This window comes from Coenobita brevimanus, unplaced genomic scaffold (genome assembly GCF_032717465.1).
Source record: "Coenobita brevimanus isolate Jiangsu-jjx unplaced genomic scaffold, ASM3271746v2 jjx.HiC_scaffold_2634, whole genome shotgun sequence".
NCBI lineage: Eukaryota > Metazoa > Arthropoda > Malacostraca > Decapoda > Coenobitidae > Coenobita > Coenobita brevimanus.
Genome location: NW_027643581.1, coordinates 9,863 through 32,226, shown reverse-complemented (window position 1 = coordinate 32,226; position 22,364 = coordinate 9,863). Strand labels below are relative to the sequence as shown.

Sequence of the window (22,364 nt, the reverse complement as noted above, 5' to 3'; positions counted from 1 at the left end):
GATGACCCCCCAGTGCAGGGACCAATGCCCTTCGAGCCTGACGACGCTCCCTGGAAGAAAGAAGAGTCTGGCATCAGGAAGCTGTGAGTTGATATTTCTCTCTCTCTCTCTCTCTCTCTCTCTCTCTCTCTATCTCTCTTTAGTACATATACAGTATATATATATATATATATATATATATATATCAATCAATCAATCAATCATTTCCTGTGGCACCCCACGGGATGCATAGGGTCTCAATGAACTCTCTCCACCAATATTTGTCTCTTGCCATCTCCTTCAGGTCCCACCAACACTCCTCTCCTGCTTCTTTTTTCATTGTCCTCAACCAAGGTTTCCCTCGGCCTACCTCTACCTCTTCTTCCTCTAGCAATCCACTCTGGCACATCCTGTATTAAACAACCTTCTTTTCTGTATATGTGCCCCAGCCACTTCCAGCGAGACAGTCTCACATATTCATTAACTGGTTCCACTCTCGTAATATCCCTTACTCTTGCATTTGTAACTCTGTCTTGCCACTTTACCCCAAGAATCCTTCTCAGTATTTTATTCTCAAATCCTAATACTTTCTGATCTGTTGCAATTGTACTGTACCATGACTCATGCCCGTAAATTAAAATGGGTCTAACCATGGACTTGTAAATTTTCACTTTAGTATGTACCGAAAGCATATTATTATTCCAAACAGATTTCAACATTCCAACAGCTCGCCAAGCCTGTCTAATCCTCTCCTCAATTTCATTGTTTAATGATCCATTAGATGATACAATCGTTCCCAGATATTTAAAGTTTTCTACATTCTTCACCACATTATTCCCAATTACACAATCGATTTGGTTCTCCACGTTCATATTAATAATTTCAGTCTTTCCACAATTTATTACCAATCCCACTTTTTCTCCTTCCTCCACCAGACAATCGAGCACCCTCTGCATCTCGTAAATACTTCCGCAAATCAGTACAATATCATCAGCATAGTCCAAATCCATCAGCTTCTTATTTTCTTTCCAGTTAATTCCTGCACCTGTTCTCCTTACAACCTTTTTCATAACATAATCCATAACCAAAACAAACAACAATGGCGAAAGAACTCCTCCTTGAATCACTCCTGACCTAACTTGAAATGGATCACTCAAAGAACCACCCACCATTACCTTACAAAAAGTACCTTCATGCAGGCTTCTAATAATATTTACAAACTTTTCTGGTATACCATAGAATCTCATAATTTTCAACATAGCTCCACGTGAAACACTATCAAACGCCTTTTCAAAATCCACAAAACACATGTTAAGTGGCATTTTCATCTCATTAGCTTGTTGCATTAGATGCCTTACAATAAAAATCTGATCATTACAACCTCGACCCTTTCTAAATCCCGCTTGTTCTTCTCTTAAAATTTTATCAATTACTGGCTCTATTCTGTTCAACAAGATTTTGGAAAAGACTTTTGCAACTACAGGTGTCAAAGTTATCCTCCTCCAGTTGCCACACACACTTAAATCTCCCTTTTTTGGTATTTTTATAATCACTCCAATTTGCCACTCTTCTGGAATTCCACCATTATCCCAAGCCACATTAAAAAGTTTCAAAAGTGCATTCATCAACTCGTCATTTTCCACCTTAAGCATTTCAGGGAATATTCCATCCTCACCTGGAGCCTTAAAATTCTTTAACTCCTTTATAGATTTTGCTACCTCTTCCAAAGTTATATCCCCTGTTTCTATCTGCAAATCTTTCTCGGCTGGCAAAATGTCCTCTTCAGCTGGGATTGGTCTATTTAGAACAGATTCAAAGTGCTCTTTCCATCTTCCTTTTATATCCAAATCTTTAGTCATCAAATTACCATTTCTATCTCGTACAGGTATTTCCTTCCTTCTCTTTTCAGTCCCAGTTAACTCCTTTATGGCCTGATACGCTGCTCTTGTGCTCTGACCGTCATTTCTACTTAATTTAATTTCTGTCTCTGTCGCCTTTTCATCATATAGTCTCCTCTTATCACGTCTAACGAGTCTTTTTACTTCAGAATGTAAACTCCAATACTTTGCTCTAAGTACTTCAACTACCTGGCCATCAACATGTTGTTCTTCACTTCTTAACTTAGCCTCTTTCCTTTTCTGAATTACATTCCATGTTTCATCTGACATCCACTTTTTCCTTCTCGCTTTTCCCTTTTTCTTAATAGTAACCTTAGCACTCTCATGCAAAACCTCTTTTACCTCTCTCCACATTTGATTAATATCATTGTCTTCAGATTCCATCAAAGTCTGCAGGACTAGAAACTTGTTTCTACATTCACACCAAAACTTTTCCCTCGTGCTCTCATCACTTCTCAGCTCATCAAAATCATAATTATTACCTCCTGTACAATTACCATTAACGTTTCTCTTAAGTTTTATTTTAATCTTTGACACAACAAGTTGATGATCACTACCTATATCTGCCCCCTCCTTACGCAAACATCTTGCAAATAACTCCTATGCCTTCTGCTAATTGCAATGTGGTCAATCTGGTTACAATATTTACCACATGGTGAAATCCAAGTAGTCTTATGTATTTTTCTATGCTCAAAGATAGTTCCACCAATTATAAGGTCATTTGCCAAACAAAAGCTTGCAAGTCGCACCCCATTTTCGTTTCTTATACCAACACCCTCCTTACCCATACAATCTTCAAAGCCATCCCTACTACTGCCAACAATCGCATTAAAATCACCAATGCAAACTAACACATCATGTCTTGCCACTCTATTCACTACATCCTGCAGCTTCTCATAAAAGTCATCCTTCATTTCATCAGCAGCCTCATTTGTCGGAGCGTACCCTACAACCATACTGATATTACCATGGTCAGATTTTAAGCGAGCATAAAGCAAGCGCTCATTAATTGGTTCAAACTCACATAGTGCCTTGCAAGCATCTCTACTCAGCAGTAAGCCTACTCCTTGGTAATGATTTCCATCACTCCTACCAGAAACCAACATAGTAATACCATCTTCCAAATTCATTTTATCAGCTCCAAGCAACCTCGTTTCTGTCAGAGCACAAATATCCATCTTGTATTCCTTGAACACTGAAATAAGTTCTTCCATTTTACCAGCCTGATTGAGAGTTCGAACATTCCAGTTTCCTATTCTTAAGGTTCTTTTTGGATTTATGAACTTATTTTTACACCGTGGGATTCTTAGCACCCCCTGCCCACTTAAGGGCTGCACGGAACTGAGGGCCATTGCTTCGTCACCAGAGTTCATAAAGATTTCTTAAGCAGTAAAATATTTTACCCTGGAGCCAATGCCAGTGACTCGCAGGAACCAGACAGTGGAGAGAGGAAATTAACTAAATGAAAGTAAAATGCACAGGGTTTGGACAGACAAAGTACAAGGGAAAGAATGAGAGCAAAAAGAATGTAGATAAAAGTGTCCCTTTTAGTCGCCTCTTATGACAAGCAGGGAATACTGAGGAAGTATTCTATCCCCCTTCCCCAGGGAGGATATATATATATATATATATATATATATATATATATATATATATATATATATATATATATATATATATATATATATATATAGATAGATAGATAGATAGATAGGTAGGTAGGTAGATAGATAGATAGATATAGAGTACACAGTACTGTTTATATGTACTGTATGACCCCCAATGTGTACTTATTCACGAAATCGTCCATTTTCATATGTGTTTATGAAATCTGACTTAAAACTGATGCTATTCTCACGATTTATCTATGTTTCCATTAATTCTAACATATCATTCTAACTCACTAAACAATAATATTTTGAAACTGTCTGATTCTGTCACACCTCCACTAGAAGATGAGTTTTCTTCTGATGTTATTCATCATAATCTCCCATGTCTTGATCACTTTGGGAACCTCCCTTATGGTGGAAGGCTGTAGGAGAAATGCCTTGAGGTTCACTGGTGATTTATTTTAATTTGTCCTTTTATTATTTTATTTATTTATTTATTTATATTTTTTTTTGCATGAGGATTGATGTAGCAGTTGATCAGTCACAAACCTTACCACACCTTAGCTAAAGCTAAGAAAAATGAATATAATTCTGCTGCCAGTGTACAACCTAGTTCTTACACATCTGTTTTCCTGTGTCTTTTATTTTATGTACAGGCACAACTTTGCACATCTGTGAGGATTGTGGCATTCACAACTTTACTTATTTAGCTCATTTGTGAGGATTGTAGCATATCCTGCAGTACATTATGCACTAAACAGGCATTTCCTTAATGACTTCTGTGTTTCAGCACTTGACAACTTTTATATTTAACAAAAACACAGCCTTTGTCTCCTCTCCCAGTCTAACTTCATACAGTTTTTTATTTTTTTTAATGTATCTGTCTCTGGACATGGCTGTTATGCACATTTCCAAGGCCTAGAAGTCCACCTACCATGCACCAGATAGGGGTCATCAAATGATCATACTATCCACCACCTCTGGGGCATTACATTCAGCACTGGTATGATAGTGAACATGTATTTACGATGTCAGGGGGTCTCGTGGGAGAGCAGTGAAAAGTATTATGGAGTGAAGAGGTACTGTATATGAGAGAGGGGGGTGTGAGTTGGGAGCAGGGCAGTGAAATGGTGGGGGACAGGGCGACATGGAGGCGATATGTTTGTGGCCACCTGTACGGGATTGAGGCATCTGTCAATAGATAGATAGAATAAAATAAAGGAACTCAGTATTGCCTTAAAGCTAGTTTGGCAGTTTCACAATCTTTTTTCATTAGTCTTAGATACAGAAGGTCCTTGGTACATGTCATGGGTATGTTTCATAATACCACAATTTTTTTTTTAAATTTAACTATTAATGTAAACTGGGTGAAATTGGCAAGTCAGCTTTAATAGTGGCCATGGAACTTTTAACAGTCAGTATTTTTTCTCTCGTGCTGGGAAAAAACAAAAAAAAGTGGGAGGGCATAAAAAAAGAGGCAACATATATCAAGGACTTACTGCATTTATGGTTTGTCGTCTTTGTTCCTTAAAGCCTATATTTGAGCACCGGTTTTTGTGTGTTTCTTGAGACACAACTTTAGCACTCCTCTCAAAAGCTGACGCATTACTGACGTATCACAAAGTTAGTGTAACTAAGGAATTAAAATTATGAGACACTTTTTTTTTTTTTTTTTTTTTTTATGCGAGGAAGAAGGAACCAAAGGCCATGAGCCCGCAATAACAGTTCCCTCCAAGAGAAAAACAAAATACAAGAGAGAGCCAAATTCAAGATCCGATCATTTCGAGATGCCTGGACACACTGCGTTTGAAAGACTGGAGATCATAGGCAGCAGGAAATACAGACAGAGGGAGACAGTTCCAGAGTTGACCTGTTGCATAAATGAAGGACTGGGAGTAATGGTTAACTCTTGCATTAGAGAGTTGGACAGAAAAGGGATGAGAGTTTGCTGCTAGACGGGTGCTACGCGCCCGTCGTAGAGGTGGAGGGATGCATGCAGACAGTTCAGAGGAGCAGTGACCATTAAAGTAGCAATAGAAAAGAGATAAAGATGCAACAGTGCGGCGAAGAGACAGAGGTTGAAGGGAGTCAGTAAGAGGAGGAGAGTTAATGAGACGAAAAGCCTTTGACTCCACCCTATTGAGAAGAGCTGTATGTGGGGAGCCTTCCCACACATGAGAGTTGTACTCCACACAGGGGCGGATAAAACCCCTGTATAGAGTCAACAATTGTGCAGGGGTAAAGAAAGAACGGAGTCGGCTTTGCACACCTAATCTCTTGGAAGCTGATTTTACCAGAGATGTAGTATGATCTTTCCAAGTTAAATCCCAAGTGAATGAAACCCCAAGCATGTTCAAGGATGATGCTGGATATTATTAAATTTTAGTGGGTACTCTTGTGGAAGATTCTGTCGGGTTGATAGGTGTACAAACTGAGTCTTAGATGCATTAAAAACAACAAGATTATTTTTACCGCAGTCAGAGATACGAGCCAGGTCAGACATTAGGAGTGCCATAGCCTCATCCCTTGTTTGTTGAAGTAACTGCTGGGATGGACGTTGCGGGAACCGAATGGAAAGGTGAAGGGTGGAATCATCAGCATACGAGTGAATAGGGTTAGATGTACAGCTTAGAAGATCATTGATGAATAAACGGAAGAGAGTTGGTGATAGGACAGAGCCCTGAGGAACACCACTGTTAATAGATCTAGGAGAAGAACGATGGCTGTTTACAACAGCAGCTATAGAACGACCAGAAAGGAGGCTGTAGATGAAGGCACAGATGGAAGGATAGAAACCGTAAGAGGGCAGTTTGGAAATTAAGGATTAGTGCCAGACTTGATCGAAAGCCTTTGAGATGTCAAGTGCAATGTTAAAGCTTTCGCCAATGTCCCGAAAGGAGGATGACCAAGAGCCTGAAAGGTAGGTGAGAAGATCGCCAGTTGAGCGTTCCTGACGGAACCCATACTGATGATCAGAAAGAAGGTTGTGATAGGAAAGATGCCTTAAAATTTTTCTGTTAAGAATAGACTCAAAAACTTTTGAGATACAGGATGTTATAGCAATTGGATGATAGTTTGAGGGTTGGGAATGGTCATCCTTCTTTGGGACAGGCTGAATGAGAGCAAACTTCCAGCAAGAAGGAAAGGTACAAGCTGAAAGACAATGGTGAAAGAGTTTACCTAGGCAGGGTGTAAGCACAGAAGCACAGTTCTTGAGGACAACAGGAGGGACTCCATCAGGCCCATATGCCTTGTTAGTACTGAGGCCAGTGATGGCAGAAAATACATCAGCTGAAGAAATTTTAATGTCAGCCATGAGGAGGTCAGAGGGTAGAAGTGATGGAGGAACAGCCATCAGAGTAGAAAAGAGGAGGGAAGGATGATGAGGTAAAGTTGTTAGAAAGGTTTTTGGCAAGGTGCCAGAAGGAGCGGGAAGAATTCGAGTTGGAAAGTTGAGAGCATTTAGTGCGGATGAAATTATTTTTAGCAGAGCGAAGAACAGACTTAGTACGATTCCGGGCAGAAACATAAAAAAGATGTGATTCAGGGGTGGGTTGGCGCTGGTACCTTTTATAGGTCCGCTCCTTGTTGCGGACAGCATTAGAACAAGCGTGATTAAACCAAGGCTTTGTTGCATTAGTCAAAGGGTATGAGAAAGGAATGTATGCTTCCATGCCTGAGAGAATAACCTCTGTAATGCGCAAGGCACCCTCAGATGGCTCACGGCCATGGAAGCAATAATCATTCTAAGGAAAATCAAAGAAGTACTGCCTGAGGGCCTCCCAATCTGCAGCTCCAAAGTGCCACAGTCGCTGTTTCTTTGGAGGGACCACAGGCTGTACCGGAGTGATAGGACAGGTTAAGGTAATAAGGTTGTGATCGGAGGAGCCCAATGGAGAGAAAAGATTAACAGTGTTAGCAGAAGGATTAGTTGTAAGGAAGAGGTCACGTATGTTGGAGCGCTCTCCAAGGCAGTCAGGGATACGGATAGGGTGCTGTACAAGCTGCTATAGGTCATTAAGGATAGAAAAGATGTAGGCTTGTTCACCTGGTGGCTCAGTGAAAGGAGAGGAGAGCCAAAGGTGGTGGTGAACATTGAAATCTCGTAGAATGGAGATTTCAGAGAAAGGAGAAATGGATAGAATGTGTTCCATCGTAAAAGTAAGATAGTCGAAGAATTTTTGATAGTCAGTAGAATTAGGGGATAAGTAAACATCACGGATATATTTAGTCAGAGAATGACAGGATAGCCGAAGCCAGAGAGTAGAGAATTCAGAAGAATCAAGTTCAGGAACACGAGAGCAAGATAAGTCGTTGCATACATGTCAAAGGGCCTCCCATTCCCTTCAGTGTATCAAGGTCTTTGTTTCTCCAATGATCTACTGCAACATTAAGAATCTCCATGTCTTGCAGGTCCTGCTACTTCAGTTCCTCTTGCAGCATGATTTCTGGTGTCCTTCCTCCTTTCCTGATGCTGCTGCCATAGTTCCTGAAAGACCCTGGTTGTCTTGGGTCAATGAGGTCTGAGGATGTGGCTGTCACCTGTGCTGCAGATGCACTCCCAAGCTGTTTGGCACTTCTTCATGATAGCTCATAGTTAACAAAGCCCACACTGCACTCTGCATTCAGGTTGTGGACTGATGCCTTCTCCAACTTCTTTGGATCCATCTGAGTGACACAACTTTCTGCAGACTCGTCAGTCCTCAAAGCTGAAGATATTGCTCTTCTGCCTCTGAAAGCCAGTAGCCAGCTTGGGAATGATCGTCTTCAGGAGCTTGATTACCTCAGGTTGGAATGAGGTTGCAACTTCAAGTATGGCACTGCAGATGTCCTCATCATACATTGTATACTGGAACCTTTCCTCAGAAACAAACTTGAATGCTGGTTCCTCTGCCTGCAACAAAGTGACTGGCACTACATCCCTCGGTTCTGGCACAGCTGTTGATATGCTGGCATGATCTTGCTGTGTGTTGTTTTTCAGCAGATGTCATCAGAGACAGGTGTGGTTCAACCAGATGAAGTCCAAGGAGACCACCTGCACAGTACATCACCTTCAGGAAATCCAAATCCAGGCCAGCTGATTGGTAACATGTTCATACTACTGCAGATAGGATGCCACAGTAGCCAGATGGTACAGACTGATAGTGCCGGTCAGTGTCAAGTGATTGAATGCTCATCCTTGAGGCTGACAGATGGTGGGGCTGTGTGGAGGTCAGATTCATGCCACTTGTTCCATGATTTGTGATCAAAGTCATGATAAGTCTTGTCATGCAGTCCAGGGCTTGTTAAGTGACACTCATTGTTGCTGTTGTTGCATTGACAAGGAAGTTGAGTAGATCTTGTCTCTACCTAGTGTGTTCTCTATTTCATCCCACTGCGTGGTAATGACCCTGTTGAACATCAGAGTTGGTGCTCATTACATGTTCAGAGTCCAGACTCTCAGCCACAGTTCATCCACTTTGATATTGTGTGCTGTCTGGGCTGTGATCACAAAGTCAATTTTCTTGAACAGAGTTTTGGCTGCAACACCACTTGCTGCCTCCAGAATTTCCAGGACTGCCACCCAGAGAGCAGCTAAGTTCTTTCTGGACTCTGAAGCAATGCTTAGTGTGGGCAGTGACCTGTATTTTCCGTTAATGGTGATACCCTGAACAGAAAATGACCCAGCACCCTTCTTCTTTGAGCCATCATCAGAATAGGTCACCACGACTTATCAGAGTTCATGATCTTGACTGTCTCATCTAGTGTGCACACCTCAGTGCTCTTGCCTGCTGCCCTGACACTCTTGGATTCTGGCATGGTGTCCAGATCAGTGACCTCTGGTTCATTGTGTGCCTTCCAGTTTGTGTCAAACATGTGGTTTGCAACTGTGATGACGGCTGCTACGGCCTGTGCATCACACATGTGGTAGCAGCTCTTCAGTTTATCAACTCCTAATACTATGGTCACACTTTCCTTATGGTCTCACGGATATACTGGTATTTTTGCGGCAGCACATCACTTAGCTGAGAGCTGTGGAGAACAAGTGGCGCCTTTTTGAGTCACTGTCACCCATACTGATACCTTCATCACTGGAAGGGAAAGTTCCACCTCCATCTGTATCCATACTCTGGTGATCTTCCTCTGAGTCTGACTGTTTACTAAAGTCAAACGAGGCAATTGGCTTGCTCAACTCTTTCTACATCTTGTCTCATTCTGTCAAGGGCCTGCAAGTCCTTTTGTCTGCGTTCCATTGTTTTCATCCATTTACGATCAATGAAGTCTTCACAGTACATCTTTCTCTGGGTTCTCTGATCTTGTAGAAAGTCCCACTCCATGTCAGTCATTCTCACCCCATATTTCTGTTCCAGCTTCTGGCATATTATAGGGTCCTGGCAGAAGATATCAAAGACCTCTTGTGCATGATTGTTGAAAGTGTCTGCCCTCTTGACAAAACTGTGGTTTTGTCTCTGTTTCCATGTCTGAACTAGAGTCACAAAGTCTCCATAGAGCTTCAGAATGTGTTTATGTGTCTGGTGTGGATGGTGTAGAGGTTGCAAAAGAGCCAGTGTTCCTGAATAAGTTCTGCAAGCAGCTGAGCTGCTTCATCTTTGGAGCGATAAGCTTGACCAGCTGGCTTAGGTGGCAGCAAATACAGCATGTTCTGTATGACATCTCTTCCTGTCAGAAGAACCCCTTGTGAAAATTCTGCCTTCTCACATAGTCCACACTACAGAGTGTTATCCTAGAATGTGATCTTGTAATGCCAGTAGCCATATCTACATACTAGTACTACTGCTGCAGCTTTTTGTTCACTAGAAGGACTTGAAAAAGAAACTTAAGTATTATTAAAACAGTAAAATTGTTGTTTTTGGTGTGAATTTGAGGGTGACAACTTTCAAAGATAATGTACAGGGGGGTTATCATCATCTGAGAGGTCAAATGTTGGTATTTTCTGATTCAGCTATACTGTTTACATAATCTGAAAGGGGCACTTCCCAGTATTGGGGTGAGCCATGGTACAGCCAATGTTTTCTAAGGACTGGAAGCTAAACAAGTGCCAACCTAGCTGGTTACCTCCCAACAGTTGCTGGAAGCTATTAAGAAAAAAATTACCGAGTGACTACTTATGGCTGTGTGTTCTCTGCCTAAGAGTGATGACTGTGACTAGTTACCAAGTGTGTAGCCTCATTTCACTCATGATAGTATCTCCCAGGGTTGATAGTCACCATCCATCTACCAGAGTTGTTTTGTAATAGTGTCAGCTATATTCTTATCCCCAACTGTACACATAATAATGGAGAATATGATAATATCCTTTGATGTGAATCCACTTTTTGTCTGCATGTCCAGTATCTCTTCATGACAGTGTTAATATGATTCTAATAAATGTCATGCATCCTTTACTGTGTTTTTTTTAATAATATTGGAAAGAGGGAAGCAGGGGAAGAAGGAAAGTAAGAGAGGCTAAAAGAGAGATGAGGATTCAAGGGAGAAGGGTACAGGAGAGAAGGGAAGGTAAAGAGGGAGGGAGAAGGGAAGGTAAAGAGAGAGAGAGAAGGAATAAAGAGGAGGGACAAAGATATGGAGGGCAAAGGAAAGACAAAGAGGGAACAGGAGACTAAGAGGGAAGAGGGAACAGGTGAAAAAGGGAAAACGAACGAAAGGGGTAAGCAGGGGACAAGGTGAGGGAAAGAGAGAAGGGAGGAAATAATGGAGAAAAGGGAGGAGAAAGAGTCTAAAGTGAATGGAGTGAATAAGAACTAAAGGGAGAAGGGTTGTTGCTGCCAGGGACATCAATTCCTTTGGTCTGTCTGTGTCTTATATTCAACTGTCCCTGTGTGTTTCTCTAGCCATATTGATCAGTCTAATTGGCTGTCTGTCTGTCTGTCTGTCTATATATCTACCTATCTACAGTACAGCCAACTTTGTATCTACTTACCTGTCTGTATATCTATCTGTTTGTATGTATCAGTGTGTGTGTGTGTGTGTGTGTGTGTGTGAAAGTTTGTATATGTATGTACGTGTTTATATATATGTAGAGTGAGACTGACAGACACAGGAAGACAGTGTCAGTCGAGAGGGGAAGAGAAGAGAGGGAGGCAGGAGGAAGAAGGGAGAGAGAGAAGTGAAAAGAGAGATGGTAGAGGAAAGAGAGGAGGGAGGAGGGGAAGAGAGAAGGAGGGGGGGACAAGTAGGGTGGGAGAGAAAAAGAGGAAGAGAGAGGGGGTGAAGGAGGAAGAAAGGGAGAGTGGAAGAGGGGGAGGAAGGAGAAGAAGATGGAGGAGGAAGAAGAAAGAGAGAAAGAGGAAATGGAGAAAAGAAACTAGAGACCAAGAGATGTGGTGGGGTGGAAGGGGAAGGGGGGGAAGGGGAAGGGGAGAGGGAAGGGAAAGGGGGAGGGGGTGAATGAAGGGCAGGTTACACAGACACACACACCACACAGAATTACCGTCTTTTCTAGCTGTTGTTTTCACCTCAGGCTTATTGGGGCATAAACTCGGTGGACTGCAGACTGCGTTGCCCTTCCCCTGCAGTCCACCACCATCCTCCTTTTCTGGGCTAGGGAAGGAGCGAGGGAACTTTTGTATACCCAGGCTGTGGAGTCTTCTGGTTGTGTCCGTGCCACCACGTGCAGGCGTCCCTCTCCAGCGCCCCTTCTTAGGTGGCCCTGTCTTGTTTGTTTGTTAGACGTTGAAGAACACGATGCTAAAGCAAACTCACCCACCAAGCCTTGCAGCTCTCCTTCGTCTTCACTTAACAACACAGTATCATTTGCAAACAACAGTACAGGGAGTTTCCAAACACTACCCTCTCTCACCAGGGCCACTCCAACATCCACTACCCTACCTTGTACCTCTTTTATTACCCCATCCATGTACAGATTGAACAACCATGGAGACATGACACATCCCTGTTTCAACCCAACCTTCAAAGCGTGGACTCATTAGACTGCTCAGATTCTGTTGGGAATGGCACACAGTTAGAGAATTATATCACCAATATTTTATCCAAATTTCCCATACAGGGTGTTGCATGAAATGTTTGACAAACTTCAGAAAGTTGTTCTTGGGGCAATTTTGAGTTAAGAATTGCTGCATCAACCTGGGCTAATTTCTCGTCTATTATGCTCAGGTTCTGTAGGGAATGGCAGCAGATTAGAGACTGATATCTGCAAAATTTTATCCCCTGCCACCACCACCAGGCCGTTTATTTTTAAATCCCCTTGTAAAACTGTAGAGATATATCGGCAGGACAGTAAATAGTGATCCTACTCTGGTACTCTGTATGGAATTTCAGAGAGAGAGATGATGATGCCACTGATTCATGGGGTTATCTTTAATTTAACAAGAAACACTTTACTTACCTCTCTATTCAGTTTGCACGAAAATTAATGTTTAAAAGCCTGATAATATATTCACGAAATTTTCTTCTTAAAATTTAATAAGTAAATGTTTTATTTGCAGTGTGACGTCACTGTTGCATTGTGGGAGCAACGTTGAGAGAAGCTGGAGGTGAGTGAAGAATTTATTCTTTACGGTGTTAGTCTACTTCTATAATATTATGGTAATTCTTATGCCCATGTGTTTATCAGTGTTTGCTGTCATTATCGAGAGGTGTAGTCGGCTGATGTAAGTTGTAATTATTAGCTATAAGGATGATATACGGCGGTGTGTATCTCCAGGTGACCAAGATGTCCCTTTAAACTGGAGTAAGCAGTGCTACTTAAATCCCCTGATATTCACACCATCTGTTTAGGTTTTAAGGTCGAATGTGATCCTGTACATGGGCAGGCATAGTAGGTTAATTGGCTGGAAAAAATGAGGGGATGTGTGTAAAAACTGTAATGGGTAGTTTGTTTACATCGGGGATATAAACTCCGTGAGTCCCTTTAACTCTTGCAATCCCGGTGATGCCCTTTTCAGTTTATTCATAGTGCCAGAAGGCAATTTTATTCAACTTATGCAAAGTCTCTGCTATTGCAGGAGTTCAGTGAGGCTGTGCCTAACCCCTACACTTCCAGAAGTCTATACAAAGCTAAATATAATCATGAGATGGCATGAAAAAAAAAAAAAAATCCCTGCTCTGTGAGTTAAACTAGTGAAGACTGAAGGTATTAAAAAGAAAATATTCATTCCAGTGCCTGATAGCAGAGGAGACGGTGACATGGAGGTGAATTGCTTGTGGTCACCCTGGTGGGATCATGATATCTAGCTGTTGAGGGGTACGTTTCCAGGTCAGCAGCTGCCCCAGTCAGAACGGTAAATGTGAGTATTTAGCAGAAACCACGTCTGGAATTCAAGCACTGTATTTTGAGGTATTTTCTGTTTATATCTCACCATTTGTTGATTTTTTTTCTTCTATGAGATTTCAGTTGCAATTAACTCCTTCCTTCCTTGGATTATTTAATCCTCAAGGGGAGTCATTGATGCCCCCAGGGGGATTCATCAATGTCCCCAGGGGGCATTTGTGACAGAAATGGCTTATACTGTAAGAAAAATGTCAGCAAATGATGAGACAAACAATGCTTCAGAATACAGAGTACTGTAATTGCAGTTGTGGTTTCAGCTATATACTATACTGTATTAACCCTTGCCTGCTGGTAGGTAGGTAGATAGAAATTAACAAATCTAGTGAGGAAATATAGTCCATTTGCATATACAGCCAGCACTCACATAATGCGGATATACAGTACTGTACCCTGAAACTCCTGCTTTATGAGAATTCCACCTTATCAGGCCATATGTTTACATGTTAAAGGGTTTCATGTTACCTAAGCCAGCCCCAAGTTCTCCATTTGGGGCGATTTTCATTCTTTTTTTTCCCCAAGACATTTACATACTTAATAAAGACATCACTACAGTAATCCCTCGGTTATCTGATGTAATAGAGCCAACGGCATGTCTGGATAGTGGATCCTTCTGGATAATGGACTTCTCCCCTGGCCCCCCTTCATACATACCCTAACTTTGAGAGCTATTGGAAAAGGCCACAGCAGTACCCTCCTGTTGTTCTCAAGAACTGTGCTTCTGTGCTTACACCCTGCCTAGGCAAACTCTTTCGCCTTTGTCTGTCAACTTGTACCTTTCCTTCTTGCTGGAAGTTTGCTCTCATTCAGCCAGTCCCAAAGAAGGGTGACCACTCCCAACCCTCCAACTATCGTCCAATTGCTTTAACGTCCTGTATATCAAAAGTTTTCGAGTCAATTCTCAATAGAAAAATTTTAAGGCATCTTTCCTATCACTACCTTCTTTCCGATCGTCAGTACGGGTTCTGTCAGGGACGCTCCACTGGCGATCTTCTCACCTACCTTTCAGACTCCTGGTCATCCTCCTTTCGGGACTTTGGCGAAAGCTTTGCCATTGCACTTGACATCTCAAAGGCTTTCGATCGAGTCTGGCATAAATCTTTAATTTCCAAACTGCCCTCCTACGGTTTCTATCCTTCTATCTGTGCCTTCATCGCTAGCTTCCTTTCTGGTCGTTCTATAGCCGCTGTTGTAGACGGCCATCGTTCTTCTCCTAGGTCTGTCAGCAATGGTGTTCCTCAGGGCTCTGTCCTATCACCAACTCTCTTCCTTTTATTCATCAATGATCTTCTAAGCTGCACATCTAACCCTATCCACTCATACGCTGATGACTCCACCCTTCACCTTTCCATTCAGTTCCCGCAACGCCCATCTCAACAGTTACTTCAACAAACAAGGGATGAGGCTATGGCACACCTAATGTCTGACTTGGCTCGTATCTCTGACTGGGGTAAAAATAATATGGTTGTTTTTAATGCATATAAGACTCAGTTCTTACACCTATCAACCCGACAAAATCTTCCACAGGTATACCCACTAATGTTTAATAATATTCAGCTTAATCCTGCATCATCCTTGAACATGCTTGGGGTTTCATTTACTCGGGACTTATCTTGGAAAGATCATATTACATCTCTTGTAAAATCTGCATTTGTCTTCTTAGTATAATAGGAAAAGTGTATGGTAGGATACTTATTGACAGAGTTAGAGAAAGAACAGAGAAATTAGTTGGAGAAGAACAGGGAGGCTTTAGGAAGGGAAGAGGTTGTGTAGATCAGATATTCATTCTCAGATCTTTAGTGGAAAAGTTTCTAGAGAAGGGAAAGAAGTTGTATGCGGCTTTCATGGATTTGGAGAAAGCATATGACAGGGAAAATATAAAAATCAGATTGATCACATCGCTATCAGTAGGAGGCATAGAAGTTCTCTGCTAGATGTTCATGTTAAACGGGGAGCGGATATTGGTAGTGACCATCAACTCAGCATTGCAAAAATAAGGTTTAAACTTAAAAATCAGAAGAAGGAAAAATCTGGTGTTGGTAGATGCGATATTGTTAAGCTTAGAAGGGAAGGAGAAGAAAAGGAGGAATTCAGATTAGAATGCAGAAATAGGTTTTTGGTGTTGGAAACGTTGGAAGAGGGGGAGAGAAGTGTAGATGAGATGTGGGAGGATGTGAACAAAGTTTTGCATGAGACTGCTGAATGTACGATTGGAAGGAGACATAGATTCAGGAGAAAGAAATGGATATCAGAGGAAACGTGGGATATGATAAAAAAGAGAGGTGAGGCTAAATTGAGGAGTGAGATGCAATGCGTTGATGAACGAGAGATTGAATTAGCAAGAGCTGCGTACTGGAGTTTGAATTCAGAAGTAAGAAGGTTAGCTAGGAGAGATAAAAGAAGATGTGTGGATGAAAAGGTTGCAGAGACTGAAATCTTAATAAACAAAAATGATGGACAGAGTCAAAGAATAGCATATGAATCGATTAGAGAACTGAGTGGTAATGCAGGTAAACGCAAGGAAATACCAGTTAGAGACAGGGAAGGAAATTTATTGACCAAAGATGGAGATATTAAAAATAGATGGAAAGAGCATTTTGAGACAGTTCTTAATAGACCAATACCACCAGAAGAGGATATACTGTCTGCTCAGGAAGATTTAAATATAGAAACAGGAGAGTTGAGGCTTGCAGAAGTGGAGAAAGCAGTAAAACAGTTAAAGAATAATAAGGCACCAGGGGAGGATGGTTTATTTCCGGAAATGTTTAAAGTGGAGGGGATAGATTAATAATGATCTTGACCAAGCTATTCAATAAGATATGGGTGACGGGGTTACTACCATCAGTTTGGAAGAATGGTGTAATTGTTAAAGTTCCGAAGAAGGGAGACCTGAGTGAATGTGGTAATTGGAGGGGAATCTCTTTGTCACCGATAGCTTTGAAAGTTTTCAGTAGAGTGTTGTTAAATAGGTTGGAGCCGGTGGTTGAGGGTATTCTGAGGGATGAACAGGCTGGTTTTAGAAAGGGACGTGGTTGCAATGATCAGATCTTTATAGTTAGGCATTTGATGCAGCAAGTTAATGAAATGAGAGTACCGTTAAGTCTTTGTTTTGTTGATTTTGAAAAGGCTTTTGATAGTGTTTCGAGAGAGACTATGGGGAAGATCATGAGACATTATGGAATACCAGAGGAGTTTGTGAGGGTCATTATGAACATGCATGAGGACACATTTTGTAAAGTGATGGTTGATGGTTGTCTGAGTGATTCGTTTGAAGTCAAGTCCGGAGTAATTCAAGGTGGTGTTCTATCGCCTTTACTATTTATATTGGTCATTGATTACATTATGAAACGCGTTGGAACAGAAACCGGTGCAGGTATACTTTGGGGAGAGAACAGGAAACTTTTGGATTTAGATTATGCAGATGATATAGTTTTGATTTGTGATGGGCCAGAAGAGATGCAGAGAGTGTTGGACTGTTTGGTGAGTGAAGGTCGCAAGGTGGGTTTGGTTATTAATTGTGGAAAAACTGAAATAATCAATATGAATATGGAAAATGCGCAGGAATGTGTAATTGGAGGTATGGTTGTAAAGCAAGTTGATAGGTTTAAATATTTAGGTACTTATTTAGCCAAGGATGGTTCTTTGAACTTTGAATTCGAGGAAAGGTTAAAGAAGGCTACTCAGGCAATGGGAATGCTTAAAAATATTTGGAATAATAACAATTTTTCTGTGCATACAAAAATCAAACTTTATAAGGTAATGGTTAGGAGTATCTTAATTTATGGACACGAGTCTTGGTACAGCACAGTGACTATGGAAAATAAATTCTTGGTGTTTGAAAATAAAGCACTTAGAAGAATATTAGGAGTTAAGTGGTGGGAAAGGATACCAAATAGTAGAATTAGAGAAATAACGGGAGTGCAGCCGATCGATGAATATGTTAGATTCTCACGATGGAAGTGGCTAGGACATGTGTATAGGAGACAGGGAATAGTACGAGGTACACCAGGGTGGGTGGCACTTGGTAGGAGAGGTAGAGGAAGGCCAAAAGAGACGTGGGTGAGGACAATGAGACGGGAAGCTGGAGATGAGTGTTGGGGAGATCTTGAGGAGTTAGCACAAGATAGGATGTGGTGGTGTGAGTTCATCGAGGCCCTATGCATCCCCGAGGGTGCCACAGGAAATGATTGATTGATTGATTGATATGACAGGGTGGATAGACAAGGATTGTGGAAAGTGTTAAGAATATATGGAGTAGATGGGAAGTTGTTGAATGCTGTGAAGAGTATGTACGATGGTGCGAAGGCTGCAGTGCGTGTGGATGGTGAACTAAGTGAATTTTTCTCTTTGAAAGTTGGGTTGAAACAGGGATGTGTCATGTCTCCATGTTTGTTCAATCTGTACATGGATGGGGTAATAAAAGAGGTACAAGGTAGGGTAGTGGATGTTGGAGTGGCCCTGGTGAGAGAGGATAGTGTTTGGAAACTCCCTGTACTGTTGTTTGCAGATGATACTGTGTTGTTGAGTGAAGATGAAGGGGAGCTGCAAGGCTTGGTGGATGAGTTTGAGAGAGTGTGTAAGAAACGGAATCTAAAGGTGAATGTAGGGAAGAGTAAAGTGATGGTCTTTGAGAGAGGTGAAGTCAGTGAATGTACAGCGAGGTTGGATGGTGAGGAATTGGAAAATGTGAGTACGTTTAAGTACTTGGGTAGTGTGATGAGTAAGGATGGAGGTTTGGAGGGTGAAGTGCTTGAGAGGGTACAGCAGGGAAGAAAGGTTGCTGGTTCTTTGAAAGCAGTGATAAGAAACAGGGAAGTGAGCATGGAAGTGAAAAAGTTACTACATGACAGTATTGTGATACCAACTCTAACGTACGGAAGTGAAGCTTGGTCGTTGTTGGAAGGACACAAGTCAAGAGTGAGAGCAGTGGAAATGAGTTATTTAAGAGGAGCCTGTGGAGTCACATGGAGAGACAGGCTGACGAATGAGGATATAAAGGAGCGTTGTGGTGTTGATATGGATGTGATAGGAAGCGTTATGAGGAACACACTGAGGTGGTTTGGCCATGTGGAGAGGATGGAGGGTGAAAGACTGACGAAGAGAGTGTATGTGAGTGAGGTGGAGGGGGAAAGAGGGAAGGGGAGGCCGAGGATGAGATGGAGGGATGGGGTGGAGAGGTATATGAGAGAGGGGGGTGTGAGTTGGGAGCAGGGGAGTGAAATAGCGGGGGACAGGGCGACTTGGAGGCGATTTGTTTGTGGCCACCCCAAACGGGATTGAGGCGTCTGGCAATAGATAGATAGTAAAATCTGCTTCCAAGAGATTGGGTGTGCTAAGCCGACTCCGCTCTTTCTTTACCCCTGCACAATTGTTGACTCTATACAGGGGTTTTATCCGCCCCAGTGTGGAGTACAACTCTCATGTGTGGGGAGGCTCCCCACATACAGCTCTTCTCAATAGGGTGGAGTCAAAGGCTTTTCGTCTCATTAACTCTCCTCCTCTTACTGACTCCCTTCAACCTCTGTCTCTTCGCCGCACTGTTGCATCTTTATCTCTTTTCTATCGCTACTTTAATGGTCACTGCTCCTCTGAACTGTCTGCTTGCATTCCTCCACCTCTACGACGGGCGCGTAGCACCCGTCTGGCAGCAAACTCTCATCCCTTTTCTGTCCAACTCTCTAATGCAAGAGTTAACCGTTACTCCCAGTCTTTCATTTATGCAACAGGTCAGCTCTGGAACTGTTTCCCTCTGTCTGTATTTCCTGCTGCCTATGATCTCCAGTCTTTCAAACGCAGTGTGTCCAGGCATCTCAAAATGATCGGATCTTGAATTTGGCTCTCTATTGTATTTTGTTTTCCTCTTGGAGGGAACTGTTACTGGGGACTCATGGCCTTTGGTTCCTTCTTCCTCGCATAAAAAAAAAAAAAAAGATTGTACAGCACTAATTTCTGTTTTTTTTACATTACTTTATATGGTAAAGGAGACCTATAAACTACAGCCAAGCAATTACCGTGGTCAAACAGACTCATCAAGCAGACAAGCAATCACCACTACAGGGACATACCTTGCAGTTACATGAAAAAGAAATGGCTCTGCCAGGGGAAAATGTTTGCTCAGCCATAATTTCCACCTGGATGCAAGCATTTTGTCCGAATAAAATGGAAAATGTACGATTATTGGTTTTGAATAGCCAGATCACAGGGTCTGGATAATGGACATCAAGCTAATTGAGGGATTACTGTACATATAAACACTGGAGGATTCCTTACCTTGAATGGAAGAGGTTGTGGGCTTGCTAGAGGGAAGTGGAGTGGGGTCCCGAGGCAGGGCAGGACTCTTCTATCTATCTATCTATCTGTTGCCAGACGCCATAATCCCGTACGGGGTGGCCACTTGACTCTGAGTTATTTGTTTTACAGGGAGGGGCACTAACCTTCCACCAACCCACTTGACACGTAGGGAGCACGTATGGTTTGGTTATATGGTTACCACCCAGTGTTGTAAATGGTTTCTTGGCTTACAGGAAACTGCACCTTTAATATTCCCACTGTTCACCACAACCCTTCGATCATCATTCTTCACACACTGCTCACCTATAATATCCCAATTATCCCTCTTCATCTGATTTGCCACCTTAAATATCATATTTTTCCCTTCCTCATGATTTAGGTTATCAAGTCTTTGTGACTCAGACTTCACCCTGCATATCTCTCTTCTAGCCCTATGCTTGGCAGCCAAGTATTCCTCCTTGTTACCACCCTTCTTCCATTCCCGGAAAAGCTTTCTTTTCTCCTTAACTGCAGCTTCTACACCCTCATCCCACCACCAAGTTACTTTATGTCTTGGTGGGCCTCTTGTCCAACCGCATACTTCATCAGTAACTCTGAAGAGGTTGTTCTTGAGGGCACTGTACTGTTCATTAACGCCTCTATCCACAGCTCCCTGTTCAGCCACCACTCTCCTCATCTCGCTATAGAAGGCATCCCTTACTGCTTGGTTTTTCAGCTTCCATATTTTCCTCCTAGGTACATAAGTCCTCTTTTTCATCACTCATTCTTTAAGCACCATATCACAAATCAATAGTTTGTGCTGCTGCACACACTCCTCACCTCCTATAACTTTAACATCCCTCACTAACCTCCTATCAGCCCTGCTGACCAGAAAATAATCTACCTAACTGCTTATGTTTACATCTACTGTATTACGTTTACATCTACAGTATTGCTAACATTTCTGAGAGATTACTTCTTTAGCAGAAAAAAAATGGAAGTTCATGCATGGAAAGAAGTACTGTATGCACATTTCTGTATTACCTAATATTCATTCTGCCAACATGGAGATTAAAATTAATATTATGTAAAACATGTGCAATTTGAGAAGAGTTCAAGAGAAAAACATTAATAAAGTACTTGTGGCTTCAGAAATCATGGAATAAAAATAAAGACAGCCATACACTGTGCCTGACAATAAGGACAGGAAATAACATACGGATAAGTCAGTAAAACATTCAGTTTGACAGTAAGAATATATAATAAAGGTTATATACTGTAGATGGGTACAGTGTGTGTGTGTGTGTGTGTGTGTGTGTGTGTGTGTGTGTGTGTGTGTGTGTGTGTGTGAGGAGTCCATCTCACCTGAAATCCTGCTGGTGTGGGTGTTGGGTCTGAGGTGGTGTGATATCCAGCCACACTGTTGGCTTTCATGTGACAGTTGCCATCCTCCCAGACACATGCTGTATAATGCCCACACTCACCCTCTGAGTTCACAGACTGCCCCTCTAGGTGTAAGGAACCAGGGAATCACTATTTATTAACCCCCTTCACTGAACAAGTATTAATATGTTAGTTTATCTTGGTACTGGAGTGACACCTTCACTAGTGACATCAATAGTACTGCACAGTAAGGACTCTTACTGGTCATAATGATCACACAGAGCATGAGTGCAGCCAGAGTGTGGGGAGAGGGTAGGCTCAACTGGGGTAGGAATGATCAGTCGGCTGTGACGACACCCCACGCAGACACATGACAGCTATACGTCATAGGCTGATGCAACCTGTGCTGTGACGATCACTGGCCACGTTGTGTCTGTTCCCACCATGTCATGACCCAAGTTTGCCGTGTTATGACCATATGAACGATAATTTGGGGCCTCTTGCCGCAACATGTCAATCCTCACCACATAGTAAGGTGTTAGAATAAATGGGCAGCTTCCTCTGCCTATAATGTCTATCATTTTCATGTTGTGACTAAATTTGCTGCCTCCGCTGCCATCAGGGGAAAAATTTTTGTTCATTACTCTGGCCTCCTTCAGATAATATTGTTGCAATTGGATACAAGGAATTACCATTGTGTTTGTGACTTTGGACTTATCAATGATTCTGGTAGACTGCAGGTTGGAGTTGCCATTCTTCTACAGTCCCCCATCCTCCTTGCATGGGACTGGAAAGTAATTGAAGGACATTGGTATAACCAGGCAGTGAGCCACCCAGTTTTTTTGGTACCATCACGTGAAGGCATCCCTCTCTAGCTTTGTGAAAGGAAAAATTGAAAAGTGTTGTGTTAGTGGCTGATACTTCAGACTAGAAAAG

General features: G+C 42.1%; 1 pseudogene; it reads right to left on the bottom strand.

Moving 5' to 3' along the window:
• Positions 1-9,633: 9,633 nt before the first annotated feature.
• LOC145389943 (uncharacterized) lies at positions 9,634-21,696 on the bottom strand (annotated as a pseudogene).
• Positions 21,697-22,364: the final 668 nt, after the last annotated feature.